Here is a 26,478-nt window from a genome sequence, read left to right as displayed (position 1 = left end):
AATTCTGGTGGACAAAAAGCCTTGTCAATGCTGTGCAATACAACCTTCAACTCTGAACACTCCTTGAAAAGTATGCTTACAACTGTGTTTGCAATCAAACCGAATAAAGAATTGTGCTGGGCTTAATCCCTTGCCTCTGGCCTGAATTAATCTATAGCGTATAGTTACCAATCACAGCATTGATTTTCTCCCATGGATTTCTAATATAATGTATCTTCAGACTCTCAGGCACAGTATCAGACAGAATTTCACTCTAGTCTGTTCATTGGCATGTTGTTGAAATCAGGAAATATAAGCCTAAGCTTGAAGAAATACTATGGTGCCAGAAGTGCAGTAAAAAGCTTTGTATACAAAAAAAAAAAAAAAACCAACCCTTACAAACAAGGCATATAAATTGGGCACTAAATGAGTTATAGTCACTTTAACCCATTTAATGATTAATGGCCATGAAAAACTGATGTAAGTACATATATTTATCATTTTCTGGGTTCATGTTAAATCTTGAAGCTGGGGGAATGTGTACTTAATAAAGTTATCCAGAGTTACTTCTGGAGTTTCAAGGAAGGTCAGCCATGCATTAAAATGTACAATTCTGAGGAATTAACGTCCGCATTTAAACATGTACACTTACTAAAAATTGACCTTCCAGGAAATAATTACTTAAATAGCTTCTGTACACCCTGCATGCAATATTTAGCTTGTAGCATACATTTTCATTCGGTGAACATTTAATTTTCTGTAACTAAATTAAGGAGCAGGAAGCAGAAGCCCCACAAATGAAAAAAATGTTTCCCTTCAGTTTTTCTGTCATTGCTCATTCTAAAGCCCACTACCTACTACTATCTACTGCCAAGTCATTGAATACCTACTTCAGTTTATTTTTAAAGAGTTCACTAAGCAGCAAATGGACTTCACCTTAGAAATGGGGAAAAATATACCATCCACTCTAGCCACATTGTTGCAGCACTAGAAAATATATCCATTCCTAGTGGTTCACCGTCACAGGAAGGAATTCTGAAGTCCTTCCTGGATCAGAAGTGATGACAAAACTACCCCAGTTTATAGCACAACTTTAATTATCATAGTGTCCACAGAAAATTTGGTATTTAGTCCCAATTTAGGGGGGAATTGGTAATCTGAGTTGGGGTTTCCTCACACAGGTCTCAATTTGAGAAGATTTCCTTTAGAACTGCAAGTATCTGGCTGTTAGTTAAGGAAAGAGTTACTTTGACAGGACAGTCTCTTCAGCTCATCACAAATGCCAGTGCATAGGCAAAATGAGAATTCAGGTGCTGGCATGAATGAGTCCCATCAGATGGTAAAAGCCAAGAAAATGCCATGGAAAATTAACAGTTTTTAACTGCTATGAGCAGCTTACATTATGGAAAACACAAAGTTCAAGAAAAAGGAACACAAAGGTTGCCCTGCTATTCACTCTTTGCCAGTGGCCATTAGCACTTATCTAAGGAAGAAACATGAGATGAACAGCAATTCTTTTAAACATTCGACCATCTTCCTAACCATATTCCTAAACTGAAACATAAACACCTTCCCAAGCTGAAAACTGCATCTGAAAAACCTTGTAGGAGCCACTGAATGACCTCTCCTCCACAGAAATTCAAATCTTTGCTTTGGCATTCTTAGTTCTTTGTCTTCATAATGCCATGGATTAACAGGCTGCAAGAGTCAACACTATGTTGCCTGCACAACTGCCTCCTTTTTGTTTATTTTGAAGTCACATCATAGTGTGAGTGTGGAAGAAGCCTTATACTGTAAGAAATAGTGAGTAATCCCTGCCTACATGCTTTCTCTGAACCATCTATCATTTAACAGGCCTATGTCATACCTCCCTTAGTCACCTCTTTTTCATAATAAAGGCAACCATGCCACAGCTGTTAATGAGGTTGGTTTTCCCCCTTTTTCCCATGTCACGTCAATATATTTCTAACTGAGAGAAAATGTCCAAGAGAATCGAGATAATGTTTGTAAACTCAAGCCGTGCTCCTTCCCTACCCTGCTTCTTGCAAAATAAAGTCATACCTCTATGCTATCTTCCAAATAAATCATAACTTGCATAACACTCCATAAATAACCTCATTAGTCCTTTAGATTTTGGAATTGTAGCAAAATGTCTTTTTATCAAGGCCTAGAGAAGTCAAAGAAGTTTGTGTGTGATTCAGGTGTGAGCCAGGTGTGCACAATCGCATTTCACAGCAGGGCAGTTATTACAGAAGAATCTGTGGTCAAGGAATTCTGGCAAAGCATCTGAGTGCATTGGTCTGTCTCATGGTCTGCAGGTAAAAAAGAGAAGTCAGTCATTGCATTTGGGAGAAGGGTGATTTTTTCTCCTAAATTTTAACACTAAATTTATGTAACTAAAGCAATAGTAGTTTATGTTTCTATACATATTTCAAGAAAGATTTTAAAATACTGCCACCAAGAGCTTCACACCCCAGAGTTGCTTAACTCCTACTAGAGCCAGCAAGATCTATGCAGCAAAACCATCATCACAGCAAGGAAAGTTGCACATGAACACTTTTTAAATCTTTGTTTTTAGGCCATTATAATCTCTCCATATTAGGAGATAATAATTGTCATCATTTCTTAATTACATTTTGGAACTTCAATCAGTCCCTGATTCTCTGCCTCCCTGTTCTTTCTTGATGCTACTTCGTCCCAAATATGTCAGCCTTTGTATAAATAGACTAAAATCTCCCTCTCTCTTGTTGGGACCAGAGTATTTCCTGGCTTCCAGGTGCACAAGGGCAAGGTGTGTGTGTTCAGACTCACACCCTCTTCCCAGCCCTTTGCACCTGACTCCCTGCAGAGCAAACCTACATGCAGTTGGCAGGCAGGAGCTGAAAGGAACTCGGTGACAGAGGCAGGACTGCAAGGTGTGTCGTGGAAGCTGCCCTGCTCCAACACAGCCAGAGATAGGCAGTGATAGCAGAACTGAAAGTATGTGGTCGAATCTTAAGAGATACTAAGGCGGATTTTGCCATCACCCTCTCCAAATTGTAAATAATTATTTTCCTTTTTTTCTTGGAAGATGCACAAGTACTATAAACAAGCACTGAATAGCAGTGTAACATAAGGCATCTTCTCGTTTTTTTGTTTTTTTCCTTGTCTTATAAAAAATGTTAAGTCCTTTGGGAAAATGTCTTGCAATGCTATAGACTCAGATTCCATGATCAGTTGAGGAAAAGGTTTGTAAAAATGATGTGATTCTATGCTTTATTAACAAGTAATTTCATAAGAAACAAAATTATTATTTATTTGTATATTCTTTTGAATTTAACACATTGCATAAACCTAAGAGCACTACTAATGGCGTTTTCATGCCTCACCAGTATTCCAGAGTACACTGGAATTCCTGTTCTACTTCCTAAAACCATTCCAATATCTTGATGTGGACATTTTGTTGAAAACAACAGTTAGTAAACCAAATGCTCACCTGACAGGAGTGTAACTTTGGTTCTGCAGATCAGACTTACAGGGATACATTTTCAGTCAGGCATTCTCAAAGTACGACTACTGGAAGTGTTTCACCTGGGTTTCTAATGTTTTATGTGTAAATGCTTGGTTATGGATAGGAAGAGCTCAGCAAAAAGCTCCAGGGAACAGAGGCCCACTTTTCACAACAGGTTTAGCACTCAAATGCTTAGAAGAGTGTGACACTTTGCCACAGAAAGCACACAAGTGAGTTGTTGAGAGTGATGAGAAGAAAAGACATTGAAATTTTTATCTCAAGGTTTAAACTAATTGCTTTATTTTGTCAATGTTTTCTGCCCAATCACTGCATTGTGTCATCAGGTTGGGCATCAGAATGGACTTGAATATAGTATTGATCCATATTTTTCTGGTGGTCTACATTGTTGTAATCCAGATGGGTAACTAGGGAAGTAATTTTTCAATCAAATATGTGCTGAATCTGGTTCTGTGCCACAAAACAAATCAGGCTAAATACTTAAATATCCAATTAGTTAATTATGAGGAAGAAATAATTGTGCCAGGGAAATCAAAATTAAAGCCTTTTGACATTTTGCACACAATTGTAACTCTTGGAATAAGGGTTGTGCCTGTGCATGGTCACTCACAGCCTCTTGTATTGATGGGGCAAGTACATTTCATTAGGTTTTTGAATTTCAGTAGCTTGTGAAGTACCTTACAGTTCCTAGGGATGCCCAAGACTGTAGTAAGAACTGGCAGCTTAATCAGCTGTCATGTTACAGGCCTTTGTTATGTCTATCATGAATACGTGCCCATTAAAACCCCGGATCATACTGTGTAGGAGATTTCTTACATACACCTTTATGCCTAATTTAAAATTACATTCCCATGTATTTTCATCGAAGGCAAAATGTTTCACTGTGTTTCATATGATAAGCCTGAAATCTGTAAGTGGATTTTTCTTGCACGCATATAAGAGGTGCATTAGGCCAGTTTTGTACTGAAAATGTGTGTTTCCTCTGAATGTTACCAAAAGATTAAACAGTGCTTAGTTTGAACAGTGAAGCAGAAAAACTGTGTAATTATTCTAGGGAAATTTCAACATAAATAGGCAATACCCAATAGCAGTGTAAGTGAGGTTATTTATAGATGGATATTGTGCTATGCAGATAGGCTGTGATGAGACAGTAATACAGCAAATTCTCAGTTCAATGTATTTGATAAAGTTGTTCATACTCTCTATTTTCAATGGAAAACTTTCCAGTCCCTCTTTGGAGCATTTCTTTATTGTATTTTCATTTGTATTAGTATGTACTGATCTACACCTTCAGTTGCTTTTTAATGTACAAAAATAAATGATTTTATTAGATTGGAAAGCTTTTTTTTTTTTTTTTCCTGCATAGAGTGCCTTCTGTTTCCAAATCTGTGGGTTTTGTTTTTGTTTTGTTTCATTTTGTTTTGTTATTCTGGAGGATGGAGGTTTCCAAACAGAAACTTATGAGGAGAGAAAGAAACCTTTCCAGGTATGATATAAAAAAGGAACCTTTTCCAGCACTGATAGAGCCCTGCATTCCATTTTTTTAAACACTTGTTCATGGAGTTGCTCCTCTAATAACCTTTAATTTTTCTGATTGCAGTACCTCTAAATATGAACATTGAAAACATGAGTAAAAGGTGCTCGAGATAGAAAGGTTGGCTTAAAAAACATAACAATTCTTGAACTTTGGAGGGGTTTTTCAATATTTGTATTGGACCAGTTAATTATACATCTACACAGATGCAAAACACTTGTAGGTGAAGTGCAGGTTTGGGAAGAGTGTGTGTGTTATGACGACTGGATCGTTTCTGAGAGCTGCAAAGCAGGGTAAGGGGAGAGGCAAGGAGGGGTGATGGGAGAAGAGGAAATAAGAAAGGGAAAATACATAACATGGCATTGAAGACTAATGAATAGAAATGTATACGATATATGTTTTAATATTCTGAGTTGTTGATATATTTCAATGATGACAGAATTATTGATGGCATCTCCAGGTTTTTGGCACTGAGAGTGTTTTCCTAAACTTTTATCTTATTTTGCTTGATATTATTCTTGTTACTCAAGTGAGCAAGTCCAGCCTTTTAAAAATGTAAGCTGGATAAAAGACTCATTTGGGGTTTTTTTGTGAATCTCTGTGAGAAGCAGCTGTACTTAGCTATGCAGGGGTATTTTCATACCATAGAGGCAAGATGGCACATTAGTTCTAGTAGTGTTAAATGATCCTTGCTAAAAAAAGTTCCATATGAGAAAAATGAAACCATGAACTTTTTTTAACAACATGACAAAATTCTTCAAGTTGTAGGAATAGGTCTGTTCTGTGGTTTTGGTGAGTTTTTTTGGTTTTTTTTATTTTTCCCTTACTGTTTGTTTAGTCCTAGATTATTTTTACACTAAGAAACCTCAGAAAGCTATGTAGAATCTGTTGCATTCATGGTGTCTGGTCTAAAAGCATTCATCTATAAATATCAGAGGATTATGGGTTACAGTAGGCAAGTTTCAGAGCTGCTTAAATAAACATGTTGCATTTGTTTACTAAAATAACATAACAAAGCAGACCATATCAACTTCCATGAACTTATAGCTGATTAAAACCAAACTTTATATATTTATGTAACAGTTTGGGTTATATCTCTAAGAGCATATATTTTGTACAGTGCTGGAGTAGGGTTGTATTTAACTCCATGTAATTTTTAGAGCTAAACGTAGAGGTTTCAGAAAAGGCTGGTTTGAAAGTACTGGAGAATGATGTTCGCCAGGTGGGCACAACCAGCTGCACAGACAACATCTGTAGAAGGACCATGGTTAGACTAAGACTGAAAGTTTGCCATCCAAAATCCCTCTTGCTGAGGCTGACAATAAGGCACCTACGTTAGCAGTGCAAATGGGTTTCATGCGTGCAGTTTTCTGCAGAAGTTCACTCATTTTCTAACATTTTCTAAAAAGCCAAAACCGATTAATACATGGAGCATGCTTCTGGCATTTTGTCTCCAGACTCCTTATCCTTACTCCCACTGTCATCATTTTTCTCAGACTTCTTTAAAAAAAAAGGCTGACTGCAGAGTCCTCAATGGTAAACCCAGCACGATTTCCACATGGCAAGAAAGTTAGAGGAACACTCCTCCACAGACGAGGAACGGGGTGAGCTTCCATGATGGATCGAATGCAATGCACATGAATCACCTCAAGACTGCTGTTGCTGCAGCAGTACCTGCTTTGGCTTTTCCATACACTGACATTTGCAGAGCCTTCTTCTGCTCTGTGCAGGCGGGAGTCACCTGATAAAACTTCTCCTAAAATTACACTCAGGTTTTCTTCACAATGTAGAAATTAAAAGCCTGTCTTTATTCACAACAAGAGCTCACATAGATTATGCACTAGTTCAGTAATGCTCATTCAGGCACATTCAGCTCACATATGCAAGAAGATAAATGTAAGCACTCTGGTTTTGCTGTGGATATGGAAAGGGAAAATGAGATTCGTTGTTAATACACATCTTTCTGAAAAGACATCGGGCATCAGAATGACAAAGTGGACATAGAAAAGGAGGGTGGTTTCTCCTCATGCTTCCTCTGTCTCCATGTGTTTCTTATCATATCATCATTTCTCTCATTTATTGACAAATGACAGCTACATTGGCTTTTTAAAATATTTCCTCAAAGACCATCTTTGCGAAAGTCAAGAGTAAACTCATTATTTAAATCTCTTGGATGTGGTGAGAATGTTATCATATGGAAACTAGAAACCAAAATGCTTATGGGGTGACCAATGGAAGGATGAAAGGACATTCTAAACTCCCTAAGTCCATTGGAAATACAATTTACTTTGGAGCTTTCAGGCTATTTACAATGATATTTTCCCAAATTTTTTGTCAGTTTCTGTGATAAAGGCTTTTATTGCAGAAGAACAGTTCTTGCATCTCTCTTCCTCTCCAAAGGGCTTCATTCTAGAAATTCTCTTACCAGTTTTGCCCATTGTCTCCCTCCTTAGTAGAAGGAGAAATAGAAACTTCTAAATTGATTATACAGCCATAAACCTCCTTAATTATGATCTATATCTCTTTCTCTTTTTATTTTCCACCTGGTCCATTTATTTGAATTAATTTGAACTCCTGAATATTATCCACTTAGGAAACTCAACCTGTCCTCTTGGTATTCATTTCAGCCTAATGCTCCATAGTTCGTGTCAGTCACTTTGCTGCAGGGATTAGATGACCTCTTATATCTCCATGATATTTTTGAATTCTTTCTCTTAGACTATCACCTCAGCCTAATTTAAGTGCAGTGGAGTACTGGACTTCCTATTTATACTGTAGATGCATCAGATTAATTTAGTGGCTACTTCCCAAATAACACAAGGTTAACATTTCCCAAATATTACCAAAGCTAGAATGCCTCTACAGAAAACAATAGAAGCAAAGTTAAAAGTAAGATTCTGGAACTTGTTTAAAACCACACACACAAACATGCGCTCATATATCCCTTGCTGACATATGTGTGTATGTGCTACAAAATGAGTAATTTCAGTGTTTTTCATTTATATGTCTTGTCTGATGTGACATGCCTCATAATTTTGCTGTGTTATACTTCACCATTTGTCTTACGTTTGTGGAGATGCCACATTGTAGGAGGTGTAAAAAAGTACCTAAGGCAAAAGGGCTCCAAAAAAAAAGGGTGAATCAACCAACAAATGAAAGTAAGCCAGCCAACTAAATCAAAAATCTACTTTATTCCATCCTTCTTTACTTTCCCACTGCCTTCTTTCAAACCACAGGCTGTGCTCCAGCTCTGAGAATGTTTCCAAAACTCTGAATTCTCAAAGCATCAGCACGATTCGAAACGGACTGGTACATGGGGATAATCACACAGCCTGTCTCCAAGGCTAATTACCAGAACACAGTGGTGCACAGTATGGGTTTGTTATTCTTGGCTCTAAATGTGCCAGATTCACCTGTTAACAGCTTTGCATTAGCATCACTGGCCTGCAAGCTTGTGCATACGAGATGCATGTGCAGGAGTGGGTGTGTGACCCAAAACCCTGAGAGACAGACACTCAGCTGGGACTGAAAGGCCACCCCACACAGCCACAGGATGCATCCAGCAGCATGATCCCCACACAGGAGGCACATGGAATGTTCACCTCCATGGCCAGCTCCCCCCTGCATGGTGGGATGAACACAGCTCCAGCATGTGTTCTTCACTCTCTGCTTTCAAGATCAACCTTTCACATTATTTCAGTCCATTGCTTGATGTTGAGACCATATCCTTGGGCACCTAATAGCTAATAATCAGGCTTTTTAATTGGTAAAGGAAAAGATTAATCATCAGACCTTAAAACAACTGTTTCTTTAAAACATGCCCAAAACGGGTTCTTCTGTGCTAGTGGCCGGCTTGCATTTGCAAAAGCCTGTGACTCCCTCCCTCATTTTATGAGCAAAGCAGACAGCACTGTGTAGCAATAGTTCAGGCTCATTGAGAGCTTTCAGGATAGATAAAAGATTTCTTACTTCCCTTTGTCAAAAAGCATCAATATGTGCAAAATAAAAGGTAGGTAATGAGGGGAACCTAGTAGGAGCAGAAAGCTTGTACAACCCCTTCATTCAGCACTCCTGCTGCGGTTACAGGCTGGCTATCTCCAGTTGTGTGTGATACTGACAAGTTAAGGAGGATAATGCAAATGATGCAAAAATATTTAGAGAAGAGCCATGAGAATTCTTAAAGGATTATAAAATGTCCTACATCAGTGAAGAACTAAAAGCTTGGTCTATTTAGCTGACAGTAGAAAAGGTTAAGAAGCAATTTAACCCCTCTCTGTGAGTAATAACATGAGAAGTAAAAGGCCATTTGGATTAGTTGACATGAGTTTAACAGGAGAAAAGGGGCAGATGGACTGGTCTAGATGTGGAATAAAGTTGTCTTTCTGCAGGTGATGATAACTAAGTACTGGAACAAATTGTGAAGGGCTGTAGTAATTCTCCACAGCTGGTAGTTTTTGAGGAAGGAGCTGAAGAGAAGTATTTTGGAAGGAAGACAAACTGGAATCTCTGTGACAGCTTATAATACTGTAATCTTCAGAATGCTATATTTACTCTAAAGAATCAACTAGACCTTTGTATAACTCTTTATTTAGATGCCTCCTGTGAGTCAGGTCCTGTTAACTCACAGGCTTCCTGACTTTAGATGGTGTTCCAACAGTCAAGAAAAAGGAATACTGCTGTAGAGTTGTCTGAAATTTTTTTCATCCTATTTATTTAGGTCAATAAAGGCAACATACCTGAGGTATTGATCATGGGTCCCATTTTTATTGAAGTGTTTCCCAGTGGCTGCATGTATGCACACAGCATTAGCATGTGTAAGTCTAGCTCATTAATTAAATAAAATCCTGAATTTTTTGAAGTGCTTCTGCAAGCATCAGTATTTCTGTATATACCTTACATATAAGACAAGATAATTAACAGTATCATGTCTAAACACAGACTAAAAAGACAATGCAAAAGGCTAGCACACCCCTGAAGTAGAGAAGCACCTCTGATTTTGTGTTTCAGTTTGCACTTTTCATAAGGAGGAAATTTAGTAATTTCTGCATGGTTATGTAGGATGCCTTTCTTAGCATTTCTGAGGTTTTTGCTATGTGATGCCTTCCTAGAACTGCTTAATGACTGATAAATTACTTTTTGTAGCTTTTGATTCCATTATTATTTTATCAAGCCTTTCGCCAATAAAAGGTTCTTAAACAGAATTTATAGTCCAATTTAGCATTACTGTATCTCATTATATCTTCTAATCAAAATGTACTGGCAGTATTTTGGTTAGTGCTATTTTCTAAAAAATAAAACCCATTTTCTAAGAACACTGGACATCTGAAGAGTCCAGAAGCATCTCTTGTGGTCAGAACATCTACAAGAAAAAGAAGTATCTCAGCATAAGATGTGTAACTGTGGGGGAGAAAGCTTTTTCACTCAACCCCTTCTTTCTCCAAAACTGTAAGGATACAGCAAAGGGAATGCAGTCCTCTGCAAATTATTTAATAGGCTCACAAGTAGAACAGTAAAAACATTAGCATTCAAATGAATAGCTTTTGAATGCACTTGCCATTGCTGTCCTTATTTTGACACCAAGATACCAAACATTTTAAGTCTCTTCCTCACTTAAAGCTATTTGAATTTTGTATGTGCACTGCCATAGTAGTCTTCTTAATAAAAAGAAAACTCTTGATAAAAGGCATTAAAGCTCTAAAGAAAGCAGCAGCAGTGAGCACTGCCTTCATTCTGTCACAGGAAACAGCTGGTAGCTGGCTTTTACTGAGAGCTGCTAAGGTTGATTGCCATGTCCAGCAGTAAGGATACAGCCGGCAGAGACCAGCAGGGCATGGGGATTTCCAACAGGATAGGACTGAAACTCAGCTGTATGGCAATGATCCAAACATACATAGCTGTCGCACATGTGCGTGCTCTCGGTGTCCAGGACGCACAGCGGCAAGGGGACGCGACACTTCCCCCCTGGGGGGTTTGTGGCTCTCCACTTGGGACTCCGATGCTCTCAGTGGTCGCTTTCTGGGGCGCAGAGATGAGGCAGAGAACGAGATGGATTCTTGGGGTGAACTCAGGACGTTATTGAAGGTATCGACAACTGAAAAGTGAAGCTCTAACAACTAAACTGCAAGCACTAAAAGCTCCAGGAACCACAAGCAGGGCTCTGGCAGTGGGTTTTATAAAAGGGGTGGCACAAAGCAAACAACCAATGAGGGTACACTCGGGGAACACTTCTAAGGCGGGGAATACAGAACTAAATCCAATGGGGATAATGAAGGGAGGGGAACAATACAGGACAGCAAATGATATATCAAGCAGGGGGAGATTGGCAGGGAAGGATCTAGAAACAGGGGCAGAAATACAGGGGATTGACAACTGGGAAAGGAGGGAATTACGGAAGGGATAAATGCTTGAGGGCCAATGGGGAGACTTCTAGGGAGTGGCCAGCTGATAGGCAAAGGAATTGAGACATAAAAGTATGCATATCAATTAAGGTACAGAACCTAAGAATAGAACAAAGTGATATAAGTGAAGGACTGTGCTTGTCTCTAGGAATGGGGGAGGGCAGGTTCAGAGGAGACAAACTTCATATCTAATACACAAATGAAATAAAAGGCTGGCCAAGAAACACAAACTAAAACACACACCACCACACATAGCAGCTCCAATTTGAGTGTTTCAGTTTGAGCTAAAAGGCAAATTAGAGCCCTGCTGGAGCCCAGTTTGAACTTCCAAAGGGTTGAAAGGCGTTTTCAGTTCATTTTCTTTTCAGAAAAAAATGTAGTTACTGATCTATTCCATTGCCTTACAAAATGTGTCTACTTCCACTCAAAAGGATATAGTGGAAGATCGTATTACCCCTTATGACTAGCTGATATAAAAGAATCTACTGGACACCTGCAGGAATTAGAAAGTTCTTTTTACTGGAAAGTTAGCTGTAAATTAGCTCTTTCATGCTAGCCAACAACAATTTAGTTTGTGGAGAGGTTGTTTAAACACTTTAAACCTTTTCTCCTCAGTACACACTGGAATGTTGATACTATATTCAGCTAATATGTGCTTTTCTGTATTGAGTGTTCCCTCATATTTCATAAAACAAAAAAGTTTTACACACTTGGATGTGCTGATTTGATCCACCTAAGCTTTTGAAAATCTACTCAAGCTTCCTCTGGCATTCAAGATTGATACATTTTATGACAGCAAGTCACATCCACCTCTTTCCTTAGCCAGACAGAAATCATTTCCAAGGAAATAGTGAGTGAGACATGGTCCTTCTGGTCCAGCTGCCACAATTCTTGGTACAGTAGATTCTTGACAATGAATCAGGTAACAGAGTTCTTGTAAAAGAATATTCTCAGAGGGAACATAAGGTAATTTTATACTACCTGAACCTATACTACCTGGACACAAAACAGAACCCTAGCAGAACTGAACAAGTCAAAATCCTTATAAAGGACAAATACCTCAGTACAATATTAGCTATTGCTCTTTACCTGCTCTCTTGTTGACCAATTTTCCACAGATGCTTCTGTCATCCGTACACACCTTTGAAAAAGGTTCGGCTCATGAATATGAGCATATGAACCATCTCAGAAACACATCACAGTCATGCAGGAAACACTGTACACTTACACTCCTTGGATTGTCTTGCAGTCTTCATGGAATTTTGTCCAAGGTGCAGACACATGTGAAAACCACATGCAGTTGTGTTACCATGTCAGTCCACACAAGCTCTTCTTTCTATGCAGAACTAATCCCACACACCATATATTCATACTCATTTGCACAGATCCCAACAACTATGCATAGTAAGTTGTATAGACACTCCTGTGCAGGAATTTCATAAATGTGCAGCATGTACTGCCATCTGTTAAGATTTACCCATGGTTTATACTGGCAATCAACCTTTACTTTCAGAAATATAACTTTCTAGGCAGAAATCAGTTTCTAAGGTCAGGACTGAGCAAACTTGAAGTCACTGAATATAAAATGCTTTGCTAAAGAAAAATGTACCTTAATCAGATACTGAAAAACAATGAAGAAAGGCTTTCAAAGCAACCATAGTGGGTTAGTTTGATTTAAAGAACAAATCATTCCATGTATATGAGGAGATAAATTTCAAGTTTTCATTTCTCTAGTAGTCTTGTCTCTGCATACAAATCAGTAGCAACTGATATTACTAAAACGTTCATATCCAAAATTCAACACTGTTTTCATCATTAAGCAGGACTTCTCAGACCTGGTCTAATTCCAGACAATAATAATAAAACAAGACTCTTGCTTAATATCATGAGGAATTTCAATTCTTGGAGAAAAAAACCCCAACAATCCCCACAAAAAACTTAACAGGCATATTATCATATATTAAGAAGAATATAAATAATTAAAGAAATATAAAGAAAATAAAGAATTAAACAAGGAAGATCATTCCCCTTCATTTTAATACATTCTATATAACATACACATATTGTCCACAGTCTGAGAATCAAGACAGAGTAAGCAACCAAAAATTTCCCAAGCAAGCCTTGTCAACAGAACATATTATGAAAAACTTTGGCTTCTCAAGAAGGATCTTGTTTTATATTATTATTTCAATAATAAGCTTTCTTCTGGCATTCATTTTCATGTCTCCTCTCTGAAGCTATCCTCTTTTTTTCTACTGAATTTAAAGCATTATCTTCTTTAGCAAAGGATTTGTGGTAAGAGGTAGGTGAAATATGTATTTACTCAAAAGAGGAAAAATAGATACTCTAGTATTTTATTAGAACCATAGAACCCGTAAAGTTATCTTTCGAGATAAACTTTTGACTTATTAAAAATCAAAAGTAGAATAGAATGAAGAGAAATCCTAATTTATATGTGGTGGGTTAATGGCAAATGCTACCAACAAACTTTTCCGATGAAGGTAAATTGAATCATTGCTTAAGACCCTCAGAGAGGTTGTATCTGCAACAAGAGATTTGCTACAGAGATGGATCTAACAAGGGAGACAAATTCCTCTAATCTAGTTATTGTGGGGTAAACCAGGAGAAAACACAGGCAAATATTTGATGATCTCTGCAGTAGTCATGTTTTGTCAAGGACTGAGGGGCATAATAAATTATGCTTCCTGTTAAAATTGTTTAGGACTCAGTGACTATGAGAATTTTTAGAAGATTCAAACCTAGGAACCTTGAATTCATTTCAGGGCAAATGAGAGACTTTCTGTTCATCACAGTACACTAAGAGTGTCTGGGACTTCATAGAGTACTTATAAAAGGTGAGGTTTAAACTCTATTTCAAGAAGGAAAGGCTGTAAGAACAGCCAAAAGCATCTGAAAAATAATTTTGCATAGTGTCATGCACAGAATTGTGTGATGTAATGGAGAGGGTATGTGGTGCAAAGAATCTTCAATGGATATCTCTCCTAGAGCTCTTCTTTAACCTGGAGGAAGCACAAATAAGATAAAGATAGGCTTCTCATACTGAGTCACAAAATATTTCTGGAAGCTGAATTGACTGGAGAAGGTTCTGCATGGAAAATCCCAGGTGTCAAGAGCAGTGGATCTGCTCATACATATTCTCATATAAATATCATACTGAAAACATAACTACAGACTATGATGTGGAGGAGGGGTTAATTATTCAGGCTTTAAATCCTTCTGTAGAGGCCAGGCTGAGAGGGATGATTATTCCAAAGGTAATCTGGTAGCTCTCCCAGGATGCATATGTACATTGAGACATTGGTTCAACATAATTATGAATTTCAAGTCTATTTTCGAAAGTTGACTGCCTTTCTTTTGCTGTTGAACTTTCTTGGTACTTTCCTGCTATTTGCATACTGTAAAAGATTTTTTCACAAAACCAAAGGGAGAACGAACAGTCAACTCATACGCTCCATCATCTGTCCTTGTTGTCCCTGTACTATTATGTTTTATTTGTCTACCCATTCCTACAAAGTTCCACTTAGGTCTCTTGAGTAAAACCAGATAGGAAAAAAGGTGCAAAGGGGATGATGGGAATGACACAGAGTTGTCTTTCTGTTTTGTTTTTTTTCTGGTGGCTAGAAAGCCAGGGTAAGAATTGCTGAAAGTTGTCCCAATTGTTTTATTGATGGGAATGCTTCTTGTCTCTGAAAGAATTTGCTCTTTCATCACAGAAGACATGAGGCTACGTAGGAGAGGATGTGGGCCATTAAACTGAATTCTAGTTCTAGATAACTGTAGCTAAATACAGAGTGTCTAAAAGAAAATATTATATATATATTTGTGTGTATATATGCACATATATGCTGACATGTTCTTCCTGCTATCTTTGCTTTAGCTCTACCTGAAATAACATGAAAAATATAAGTCACAAAGATCCTTTTCCCCTGGAATATGCAGGCAGAAGTATGCAAAAGGAAGCAGGAGCTCAGGGTCCCCACCAGCACACTGCCTGGAGTTTTATTGCTGCAAAAGGATGTGGCCCCTTCCACACCCCACAGCTTGACACAACCACCACTACAGAACACCAACACTCTTGTACCTTGCCCAGTATTCAACCTCCCCTAAGGGCTGCCCACACATTGCCCAAACATGGCTCAAGTCGTGCACAGCACACACAGGACTGGTTTGGAAGCTCATCTTCACAAATCAAACAAACAAACAAACAAAAGTTATAGAGATTCACAAGCACTGTAGCTGTATGGCATGCTAGCAATAAAAATTCTAACTGATTCACAAACCAATTTAATCAGTAAATAGCTGCTGGGAGTTCTTTCCACAGATAAGTATTGCTATCTTTTTCATGCACATACACAGTGCAATATTCCAGCCTATTATTTCTTATTTAAATCATTTACCTATTCCCAGCACATAGCAAATCTTTTTTTCTATTTTCTATCCATGAATTTCACAGCAGATTGGAGAATCAGGACAGCCAGATCTGATGCACAAATCTTTTATATCTTCCAAAATGGCTGATTAAACTTGGTCCATAAAAATTTCAAACAGCAGAAGGTATCATTAAACTGTACATTAGGTAGTTTATACGATGTACACACATTAACAATACCTGGAACTGTGTATTCTGAATTGTGAAATAGTCTCTGATGAACAAACACTAAATACAGATGTGATATATATTATACCTAAACCTACTTATAAGAAAAGTCTGGACATCTGTTTGAATACATCTCACTTTCCTCCTGACCTTTTTTTTTCTAGTGCTAGAGAAGTTAAGCTTGTTGGTTTTTAATTTGTCTCTGAAACATGAACTTACTTTATTAGAAACAGAAATAAATTTAGTGTTACAGAGATTATGTTTAGCTTTGCAATTCTTGCATTAATTCATTCTTAAAACTAATCACATGGTGACATAGTTTAATTTTCTGAAGAAGCTTGATCTCCTATTAGCATGTACAGTGACTTCATGCGTTGTTGCCTGAAGCTAAACTGCTGCCTTGGTAGCAAAAAATGAAGTACAGAAGCCCCCTAGGCCAGAAGAACTAAAGCACTTAGTGCTGCATCCTGTGTACTTCAGTTTTGCTGTTGCATATTAACGTGTACAGTCCAAATCAGATAATAACAAATGATGACCTCCACGCTCGGGCATTTGATTGTAACGCCTACACCTCAAGAAGATGCAAACTGCTAGCAGAAACCTTAACATGAAAACCAGACTATACAAAATAGACATAAAAGATGAGATCAAATACCAACATAATATAAAAGTGCAACTTACAACCTAATGTGATTTCTGAGTATTTGTAGCTCAAAGAAGATGAAAACACTGTTACAAACACACAGCTTCTGTACCTACAGCAAAAGATGATGTTTGTGGGTGACCTCTACTAAGAACACCAACTTGTACTGTGCCTGGATGGTGAGGTACAGGCCCACTCTTCGTGGTCTTGATTAATGTACATCAGAGACAGTAATACTGTCATGTTAAAGAATACGTCTCATGGATTTACACTAGCCCAGGATATTTCACTGTGCCATATCAGCAAAGAGGCCAACTCTGTGTAACAGTGGCATGATTTCCTAATGTATGCTCTGTAAAAGTGGCATTGAAGGTGTTACTGAACTGCAAAGAATAGAAGCACATAAACATAGATTATCACTGCCATCCTTGTTTATACTACTTGTGCTTCAGCTATTTTATTCCTTTTATTTTTATTCCATTCCATTTCAGTGAATTAAATAGTTGTCTTTTTGTATGGTTAGAGCAGTGTATTCGTTTATGTTCAGCTCACCTTTCCATCTTTGAACAAATACACAGTGACCCAAATACACACATTTACACAGGATTTTATGGAGAGCAGATACACAATCCTGGAAGCGTTCATTCAAAGCTCTTCATTTAATCTACTTTGGGGGCAGAGGGAGGGAGAGACAACATGTGCCTCTGCATACAGTGAATTGAATTGCTTTCATTGACTCAGGTTACTCTGGGCACTGCTCATTCTAATGCAGCCTTATTAAATGCAGGGAAGTCTGCTACAGTGAAGTCTGAGGGAAATGAAATACTGTTGAAATGCTACACTTCAGATATCTATCTCAGATGCTGTCTTTGAAGCATGACATGTAAGAGAAACAGTGTTTAACTTGCTCTGGGAGTGCATCTTAAAGAAGTCTTCTGCTGTCTAATTACAGTGAGTCAAGTCCATTTAAGCTAGAAAGTTCATTAATATTTAAAGCATGCACTACACCGTGAGTACAGCGTACTTCCTGACACTCCTATAAAACCTGGTGCTCTTGGGAAACTGATAGCTCACAGAGTTGTTAATGGGTGAGACCCTTCGCCTCTTGATCACTGGTCTGAATTCTGTTTAATCTGGAAGCAGCAAATAGCTGTCAGTGGCCGATAGTGTTTATTAATTAATTTGGTAAATAGTCTTAGTTTAGACGGAAGTAGGAAACCATCCCAATCTAAAAAGTCTTTGCCTAACTTCCTTGTCTCTTACTCATGAAATCATCTGTGATGTGTCTGGATCACCATGGCACAGAAAACTACAGTCCTCCAAGAGACTGGACAGGCAAAATATCAGTGGCCTTACAGCTTCATCACAGCTTGCCGAGGTGACAAAATGACTATGTCGCTCACTGGGTACACAAAAGGTGCAATACAGAGCTACATCTGACTACAGGTCAGATTACAAACTCTCCCTTCTTCCTGAAGACACTCCTGAGTGCTGGGAAGAAAAACTCTCCTTTAGGAATGAGTAACACCAAGTTACAGGACTTGCTTTAGGAGCTGTGTAGGGTGCTTCTGGAAAACATGAAGGCGTTTTTGCCTGACTACCCAATTTGCTAGCAATGAAGTTTTCCTCTAAAACATGGGTTTAGTAAAGCTGGTTATAAAATCCTATTTTTTTTTCCTCAGTTTGGCAGATACACAGTCCAGATATGGCTCCCAATCATCTCTTTCCTTAGCATATGGGATTTCCAAATGTATTAGGGAAGAAACATCCTGGAGGGGTAACAGAGGTGGGATTCCTCTTACCTGACAGGCCAATGCAAAGACTCTGTTTCTCCTTCTATTCCCCCTCTTTCCTTTTCATGATGGACCTGTGTTAATTTAACCAAAAAAAAAAAAAAAAGTATAAATTACATAAGAAGAATAAGCTGAATCAGACAAGTAAAATCAAATGATTCCCACTGTCTTTCTAATGCAGATCATTCTATTGTTCACCCTTCAGCTTGGTTAAAGCACTTTCCTACTGTGTTGAGTGAATACATTCTTGTGACATCCAAGACAATGATCATTATTTAATGAAAGAGCACTATCTCCAGGGGAAAAGACTGAACTTTGACTGGAAGTAAATCGACTTGTCCATCTGTTGGTGTCTACCTCTTCCATTCTGAAGACAGAGACTTCCTTGGGCTGCATCTGAAGTGATGTGTGGGTATGCCCCCTGATGTTCTCAGGTATCCTGTAATCATACACTCTAGAGACAAGCTTAGCACAGACCAGGATTTCTGTTCATTACCATACGCCAAGATTTCCACCTAGTAGAAATCAAGGCACCAAGGAGTGGAAAATTTTAAAGAATATTGAGTCTTCCCCATTATGAAGCTGGGATGTGGCTGATAGGAGTACACACATATATAATCTAGTCTCCAAAAATGAACAGCAAGTATTTTTTGTGTCTTTTTCTGTTAACCTGGTAGAGTTTTAAGTACTGGGGAGGAAATGCTGACTCCACTGGAGACTATGATGAACCTTGCATTGACTTAAGCAAGAAAAGCACATTAATTTGGTAACAGCATAGTTTAGCTTCTCACTCTTCTAGAAGTTTTTCCTGGTTTGTCTCTGATCTACAAGGAGGGCACAGTTAACACCACCCACAGCTCTGCAGTCCCCAAATCAAAATATTTTGCTTCTGTTTTCTGACATTATCTTACTGTAGTTAAGTCTAGCAGCTGTCTGCTCAGAGACACAGAATAAGTGTGATAGAATGTAAAACGTTGCTAAGACTTATATGACAACTTTGGTGATATATACTGGTTCTCACCTTTTCTTAATTACAGGATTAGTGGAAAGAATCATTCCTCACCTAATTTTACTGCCCCTTCATTTGCCATATGCAACTAGTTACAAAAATCTGCTCATTAACTGTGGCCCAGCATCAAGATGATTCCACAGGGATCTGAGACTGATGTTAATGACTATTTTTAATTATTTTGATATGAGATGGAAATTGTTGCAAACAAACTCAAGAACCTCCAAGCTGAGAAAGGATGGCAAATTATTTAAGTATAAGAATAAAGTGCATCACAGTGAATGAATAAGAGAGCCAGACACAATGACTGAGGCAAAACATGGGGAGTAGCTGACATATCAATAGGAGATGGAGTATTCCAGCCGGGTTGGTGGCTTCTATTCCTCAAGTATGGTTTGTAAAAAATCAGGAAAAATTCAGGTGTGTAAGGGAGGCTTCCTGATCATTATCTGCTGCCTAAAAATGGTTCTGAATTAGATATGTGCTATTGTTATGCCTGTACCTGTGGACCAAGTGTCTAAACAGAGAATGGATTTCAGCACATTACTGTTTATCTTATTGAATTGTTAGCAAGCTGTCTGGTTTGAATTTGGTCCACAGGAATTCGTGCTCCCCCAGACAATGACACAGAATGGCTCAGCACTAGGACAAGGTCCATTTTCCTTAAGTAGCAAGGACAAATTATACCAGGAGAAGACCTTAGTTGTATTGTTAAAAGTTCTACCAGAGCCCAGACTTTATGATGTTTACTAGCATAAAGAGATGCAGCCCACATGTTTGCATTGTGGCATGCCTTTGGAGATAAACTGCTTATGCAGCAAATCTATCCATATCTCCTCTTTGTAAAATAAAGTTGTTGTTGTGTCTTTGAAGGAGAAACAGGTATTTTACCAAAATACTGACAGAATAGTTCAGACCATACAGACAATAGCCTCATTACATATGTCATAAGAGCTGCAGAAACCAGCTCTGAAGAAGCATATTGGTGCCTGAAGCAGGGTGGATGTTTCCCCAGCCAGGAAACATTATCTGAGACATAGATGTCTTTTCGCATTTAATGATTCCTTCTGAACATATATTTGTAGCTTTAACAATAATGATAGAGCTGTTTCTGAAGTCTCAGCCAAAAAGACCATATTGCTAAGGTGTGTCATTCCCAGTCATGACAGGGCATATGTGAAGCACCACAGTGAAAAACGTGGGCAGTCCCTGGTTTAAATGTAAATGGCCAGAGTCTGGTGCCCATTGTGCTATCCCCAGGGGAGGAACAGGCCTCCCTCCTTCCTGCTTCATCTCCACAAAGCCAGAATATTTACCTTGCTGTCCAAGTTGCTGACCTTCAGGTTGCCGTTCTCTAAAAGATGAGAGACACAGTTCATGTTGAGTTAACAAGTTTCTGGTTGTGAGACATGCATTATTTTGATGACAGGTTCTTTTGTAATGCATAGGATGTCTAAACCATGCAATGGGCAATGGTTTTACATTTTTTTTATGCTAGTATGTTTAAAAGGTTTATTTTTCTTGTCAAATTTAGCTATCCTTTCAAAAGAGCAAACACTTCTTGATAGGACAGTAGACATACTTATAAGAAACTCCAAACCATTTCCTTCACCCACTCCCCTTTTTAGATCATCTTTCACATGGGAACAGCTTCCCTCCTCCTCATCCACCTCCTCCTCCAAAAAAATTTCTGACATCTGTTCCTTTACCTCTCTTGCAGCCACTATTCCCTCATCATTTTCCTTCTATTTTATGGGATTCACTTGTGCACTTCAACTCTATGCTCTTTGGGGTATAAGCTGTTATATGTGTTGCACTTCTAACCCTTTGAACAGCATTACAGACATTTACAGCACAATATAAATGATAATGCAGTTAGACTGGAAAGGCAATTCCCTAGTTAACACCTCCCACATGCAGTGATTAAGTACTAGGCTCAAAAGCGTGCAGCAAACCCAGTGCAGATACATTTCTAGAAAGAGACTGCAAATTCCTAACTCCAGATGGTCTGCAGTTGGTGAATAATTACATGGATTGTTTGGTGCTTCACTGATCAATCATGACAGCAACAAGGAGAAAAAGCATGTCTGGGTAAAGGAAAATGTCCTTTGGAAAAATCCTAAGTTATCATTTTGTGCATTTGATCTGCTCAACGCTGTCTTTTTTTCCCTTTTGTGCTATTATGCTGTTTTAATTTTTCAAGAATAAATCCAGAAAAAGCAGTTGTTGATGGTTTTTTCACCTATAAAATACACAAGAGAGTAGTCTGAACAGCATCAACATGACTGCTGCATTGTATTTAAAAGACTGAAAAATCATAAGTGGGAGAGGAAGGGGGCAGAGAATTAATATCCTGCATTACATTCTGGAGACCATAAAGCCTTCTCCAACTATTTCTGTAATATCTGCATGAAAGCTGTAATTTAGTATGTAGAAAACAAGGACCAAAAGGGAGAATTTCATCTGCAGATTTCTTTCTCACAGCATGAAAACAGTTTGATTAAAAAAAAAGTCATTATCTAAATCAAACCATAAGCAATGAACATCAGCCCTGAGATGGGCTCAGTTGGTTAGAGCAGAGTGCTAATAAATAGTGCCAAGGTGATGGGTGCTATCCCCATATGGGCCATTCACTCAAGAGCTGGATTTGATGATTCTTGTCAAACCCTTCCAACTATTCTGTGTAAAAATTCCATGATTCTGTGAACATGGGATCAGCTTCAACTGAAACACATAGAACAAACTCCAACACTGTCTTCACTACACACCACTCAGTTTAATTTGGTCTCTCTGTGCATCAAAAGAACAGAAAGAGCACAATTAAATGCATAAAAGAAATGGTGGATGAAGGTACTGCAGGACTCAGAAGTAGAATTGGTGGTTTGAGGGTTTTACTTTGAGGCGGAGGGTGTGCACAGAAAAAAGTAGTACAAAACCCAGTTTATCCTGACTAAGTCTGTGAGTTCAGATATCTTTGTGGTTTCTTGAATTTATGTATAGTATTTAAGTCTAGGAAATGCAATGCATGGCAGTAGACATAAAAAAATGTAATGAGCATGATAAACTGTGTGACTGTAGCTAAAAGCTTGGACATAAGAGCAGCAGAGCTCAGAGATGTGCTGTATTTCAATCTGTCTAGATTTTCCATCAAAGTAAAACTAGGGTTTATTTTTTCAGCTGGTTGTTTGGGTTGTTCGGGGGTTTTTTGTATTACTGGAGACATGGCTCAGAAAAATACAAGTGGGCAGTATAAAAAGGCTGTGAAAGCAGTGAGGTAAAAAGAACAGAATAACTGTATTTCAGAGATCTGAAAGTACATAAGATTTATCGATATTAAGGGTAACTACTGTATGCCTCCTAGTACTACTCCATTAGAGTCATGTAGCACATAACTAACCTGATCTTCTCAGGGAGGACAGTTGCCAAAAGGTGGATACTGCACCTGATGACATTAATACTTCCTTCCAGTACCAGCTTAAGTAATTTGGAATAAGATCTATACAAATTATGTGCAGACATTGCTTGTGGCAGTGCTTTTGCTGTTTTAGAAAATAGACCTGGAACACAGGCTAAGCTATCAAAGTATTGATCCATGTACAATGGGAAGAAAATTAGCTGAAGAATAAGCTTTTATCTGCTTTGCTTCTCTTCCTTCACTGTCTTGGAGCTAAAAATAAGCTTTTTTGGAAGAGAGCTTCAAGATCATTTGCCCAACCATCGGCCAGCACCCACATAATCACCCCTAACCCATATCCCCAAGTGCCACATCCACACATCTCTTAACACTTCCAAAGATGGTGACTCCACCACCTCTCTGGGAAATTTATTCCAATGCTTAACCACTCTTTCAGTGAAAAAAATTTCCTAGTATATAATCTGAACCTCCTCTGGCACAATAAGACAATTTTCTCTCATCCTTTCACTTGAGACACAGCAGAAGAGACTGACCCCACCTGGCCACAACCTCCTTTTGTGTTGTTGTACACAGCAATGAGATTCCCTGAGCCTCCTTTTCTCCAGGCTAAACAATCCCAGCTCTCTCAGCCATTCCTATTTTCACCAGTTGAATCTTGTACTTTAATAAATGTTCCTAAGATTTCTCATGCTTTTTTCTGTGAGAAGATACAGCTGAATTGGAATTCTGCCTGCACTTCCTTTTGAACACCTTTGTGGTTGGATGTATAAGTTTCCAAGTAACTGAACCTTATCTATTTCTTCTGCAGCTGATCACTAGGTAAGGTTTGCTTGCATCCTCTCTTTGGTCAGTATAGAGATAGTTCATTCCCTCCCACATTAACGTCCTTAATGTGGTTACCACTCGTGGGTTTCACTAACTCCAGCATTTGCTGCTGGTTATCTAGGACTGCAGCTTGCCTCGTTATCTCATTGGCACATCTGACTTGTTTCCTGGTGTGGGACAGGGAGGGGGTGGGGGGTGGCAGTGAAGGGGACATGGCATTTCTTTTTAGTCAGCGCTTCTCTCAAAGAAAATCCTCTATTCACTTTGAAAAAGTCTGGGCAGCATATGTTATTGTTCACATGCTGTCTTATGAAATGGTTGCTTGCTGCTGTTCACAGATGTTCAGAGCACAGTCCTGACTTACCAGGATGTGTTTACTGATAGCTTGTGCTTGGCAGTTTTGTTTCATAGCCCATTTGGGTTAACTGACTGCTCCTTCATGCCAATGCAACCAATCTCTTTTACACAGACATCACACAGATTTTTCTGTGTCTGGATAAGAAGCAATGGGCTGCTGAATATCCATATTTTGACATTCTAAAAGCCAAAAACTGATCTTCTGACTCAGGGTGTTCTTTGCTTGTTGCATATTCACCCTTCAGCATTGCTTGGCTCTTACTCATTGTGCCACAGCCATCTACACAAATATCTTGGACATTCAGCTTAGGTGTTAAATGAAAAAGGAATGAACATGAAGGCAAGAAAGTTCAACCAGATGCCCCTTTCAGTAAACAAAGATGAAAAGTCATTTCCCATTACTTGTTTAGGCGAGCGAAACATCTGACAGCCAAACTTCCACGGTTAGGTCCCCAGTTGCAAGGGTGATATCTTTGCTTCATTTTTAATTAATGTCTCTTCAAGCTGTTGATAGAATTCATCAACTGCATCTTTGTCATCTGCTATCGTAGGAGTGTTAATCTGTATGATCGACATATTGATTGGATTTGCTAGAAAAAGAACCATAATGATTTTATTGCTGATTGAATTACATCCAAGCATTTACTTTGATCTCCACTTAGATGTGACAAACACTGTGCAAGTTTCTTCTTATTTTCCTGAACTTAAGCAGCAGCCCAAGTAGCCGTTCATCATCCTAGAATGGCACCTACAATTCCACTGCAGCACTGATTCTGTATTCACCTACTTCATATTTTTCCAATTCTTTTGGCATAATAATGTGCTTTTTCTCCCTCCATGCATTTCGTGTCCTTACATTAACACTTAGTATGCAGAATAATCTTCAGGCATTAACTTCCTAGAGTTTTGGTAGAGCCAAAAATATTCTCTATGGCCAAATACTCTATTTGAACCTCTTCTGACCTGTAGTGTCTTGCATTCCAGCATGGGAGAAAGAGGACACATCTGCTGTCCATTGCTTAGCCATGTCTTTTGCTAAGCCATCAACCTCTCCACTTGTCATCTACCTAATCATGCATGTCTCCTGAAGTTTTTCAATTTACTTGTACCATGTTCAGCATTTGGAGTTTGCCTACTCTGCTCAGCCTGCAAGTAACGAACTCCTCATCTGGAGTCAGGTTCCTTGGTGAATATTTAATCCACAAAAAAGACCAATGAAAGACCAATGGAAGTACAAAATGGATAGAAATGTGTTTGGTAACTGATGGAGATGGTCACAGAAGTTGGAGGAAATGCAGAACATTTGAAAACCAGAGAGAGAGTTTCAGTATTGAACAGGTTGACTTTAAGGAATACACATGGCAAATGTTCCTTACCTGTAAGCTTCATCTTCAGGACTTTTCTCCTACTCAATTTTAAATTAATTTATTCTTCCTTCAGATACCTGTGTATATGACCTTACAGAAGAAACAGAGGGGTGTCAATACTTTCAGTCCAGTCTGTAACTTCTTCCATTAATCTCTCTTCATAAGAACAAGAAACAAATGAATAGCAGGGTCAAAGGCTGGCTTTTATTGATCATTCTGAGGTGTTGTTTGGAGACAGTGCCTGCTTTCTTGTCTGTTTATCTGAACCCATTAGAGTTTGTCTCTTAAGGATCTGTTGACTCTTAGCTGTGATGTTTTAGGACATTATATATACGACCAAAAAAAAAAATTCCTGTGACTGAGTCCACGCACTGATCTGACTGTTCGTCACGTATGTCAAGATCTGCAGCTGCCTAGAGGCTCTCCCTATGACCATAGAAACCTTTAAATGATGACAAAATAATTGCAAAATTAATTTGAACCTGTTGCTGGCATTTGAAGTAGTATTTGTTTCGTCTGTTCTTCTCCGATTATTAAAGTACTTCTCTTCAGATTAGCCCTGCAATTGATTTAAATATACTCTTTTTCTTGGAATGACTGCACATGAGATTTGAAAATAAAAAATTGCTTCATCTAACCTTTTCTCAGATGAATTTCATAGATTTAAGTAGCCACATGTTCAAACTGCTTATAATGATATCCTGGTACTCTGGAAATATGTTTTCAATATGTACAACATAAATCCTTAACCTTTACCTCATTTATGAAATGTAGACAAGAACTACTTTTTTTCCTTCTAATTTTTGCATTATAGACAGTAAATACAGTTTTTGTAGATAGATACCTGTAGTTACAACAAATCATTATAATTCTAATTAACAGAAATTAAAATATGACAGTGATGTATTTAATTTCAGATGCACTTCATTCTTTTCAGGGTCTACAGACTTCTAACAGCAGTATCAGAATAATCAATAGGAAATAAACAGAGATTAAAAAATTACTAATGAGGATCAGTGGAGAACTTGAAGA

The sequence above is a fragment of the Prinia subflava genome, chromosome Z, assembly GCF_021018805.1.
Source record: "Prinia subflava isolate CZ2003 ecotype Zambia chromosome Z, Cam_Psub_1.2, whole genome shotgun sequence".
In the NCBI taxonomy this organism is placed as follows: domain Eukaryota; kingdom Metazoa; phylum Chordata; class Aves; order Passeriformes; family Cisticolidae; genus Prinia; species Prinia subflava.
The sequence above is the reverse complement of the archived record's forward strand: the minus strand, read 5'-3'. Positions refer to the sequence as shown.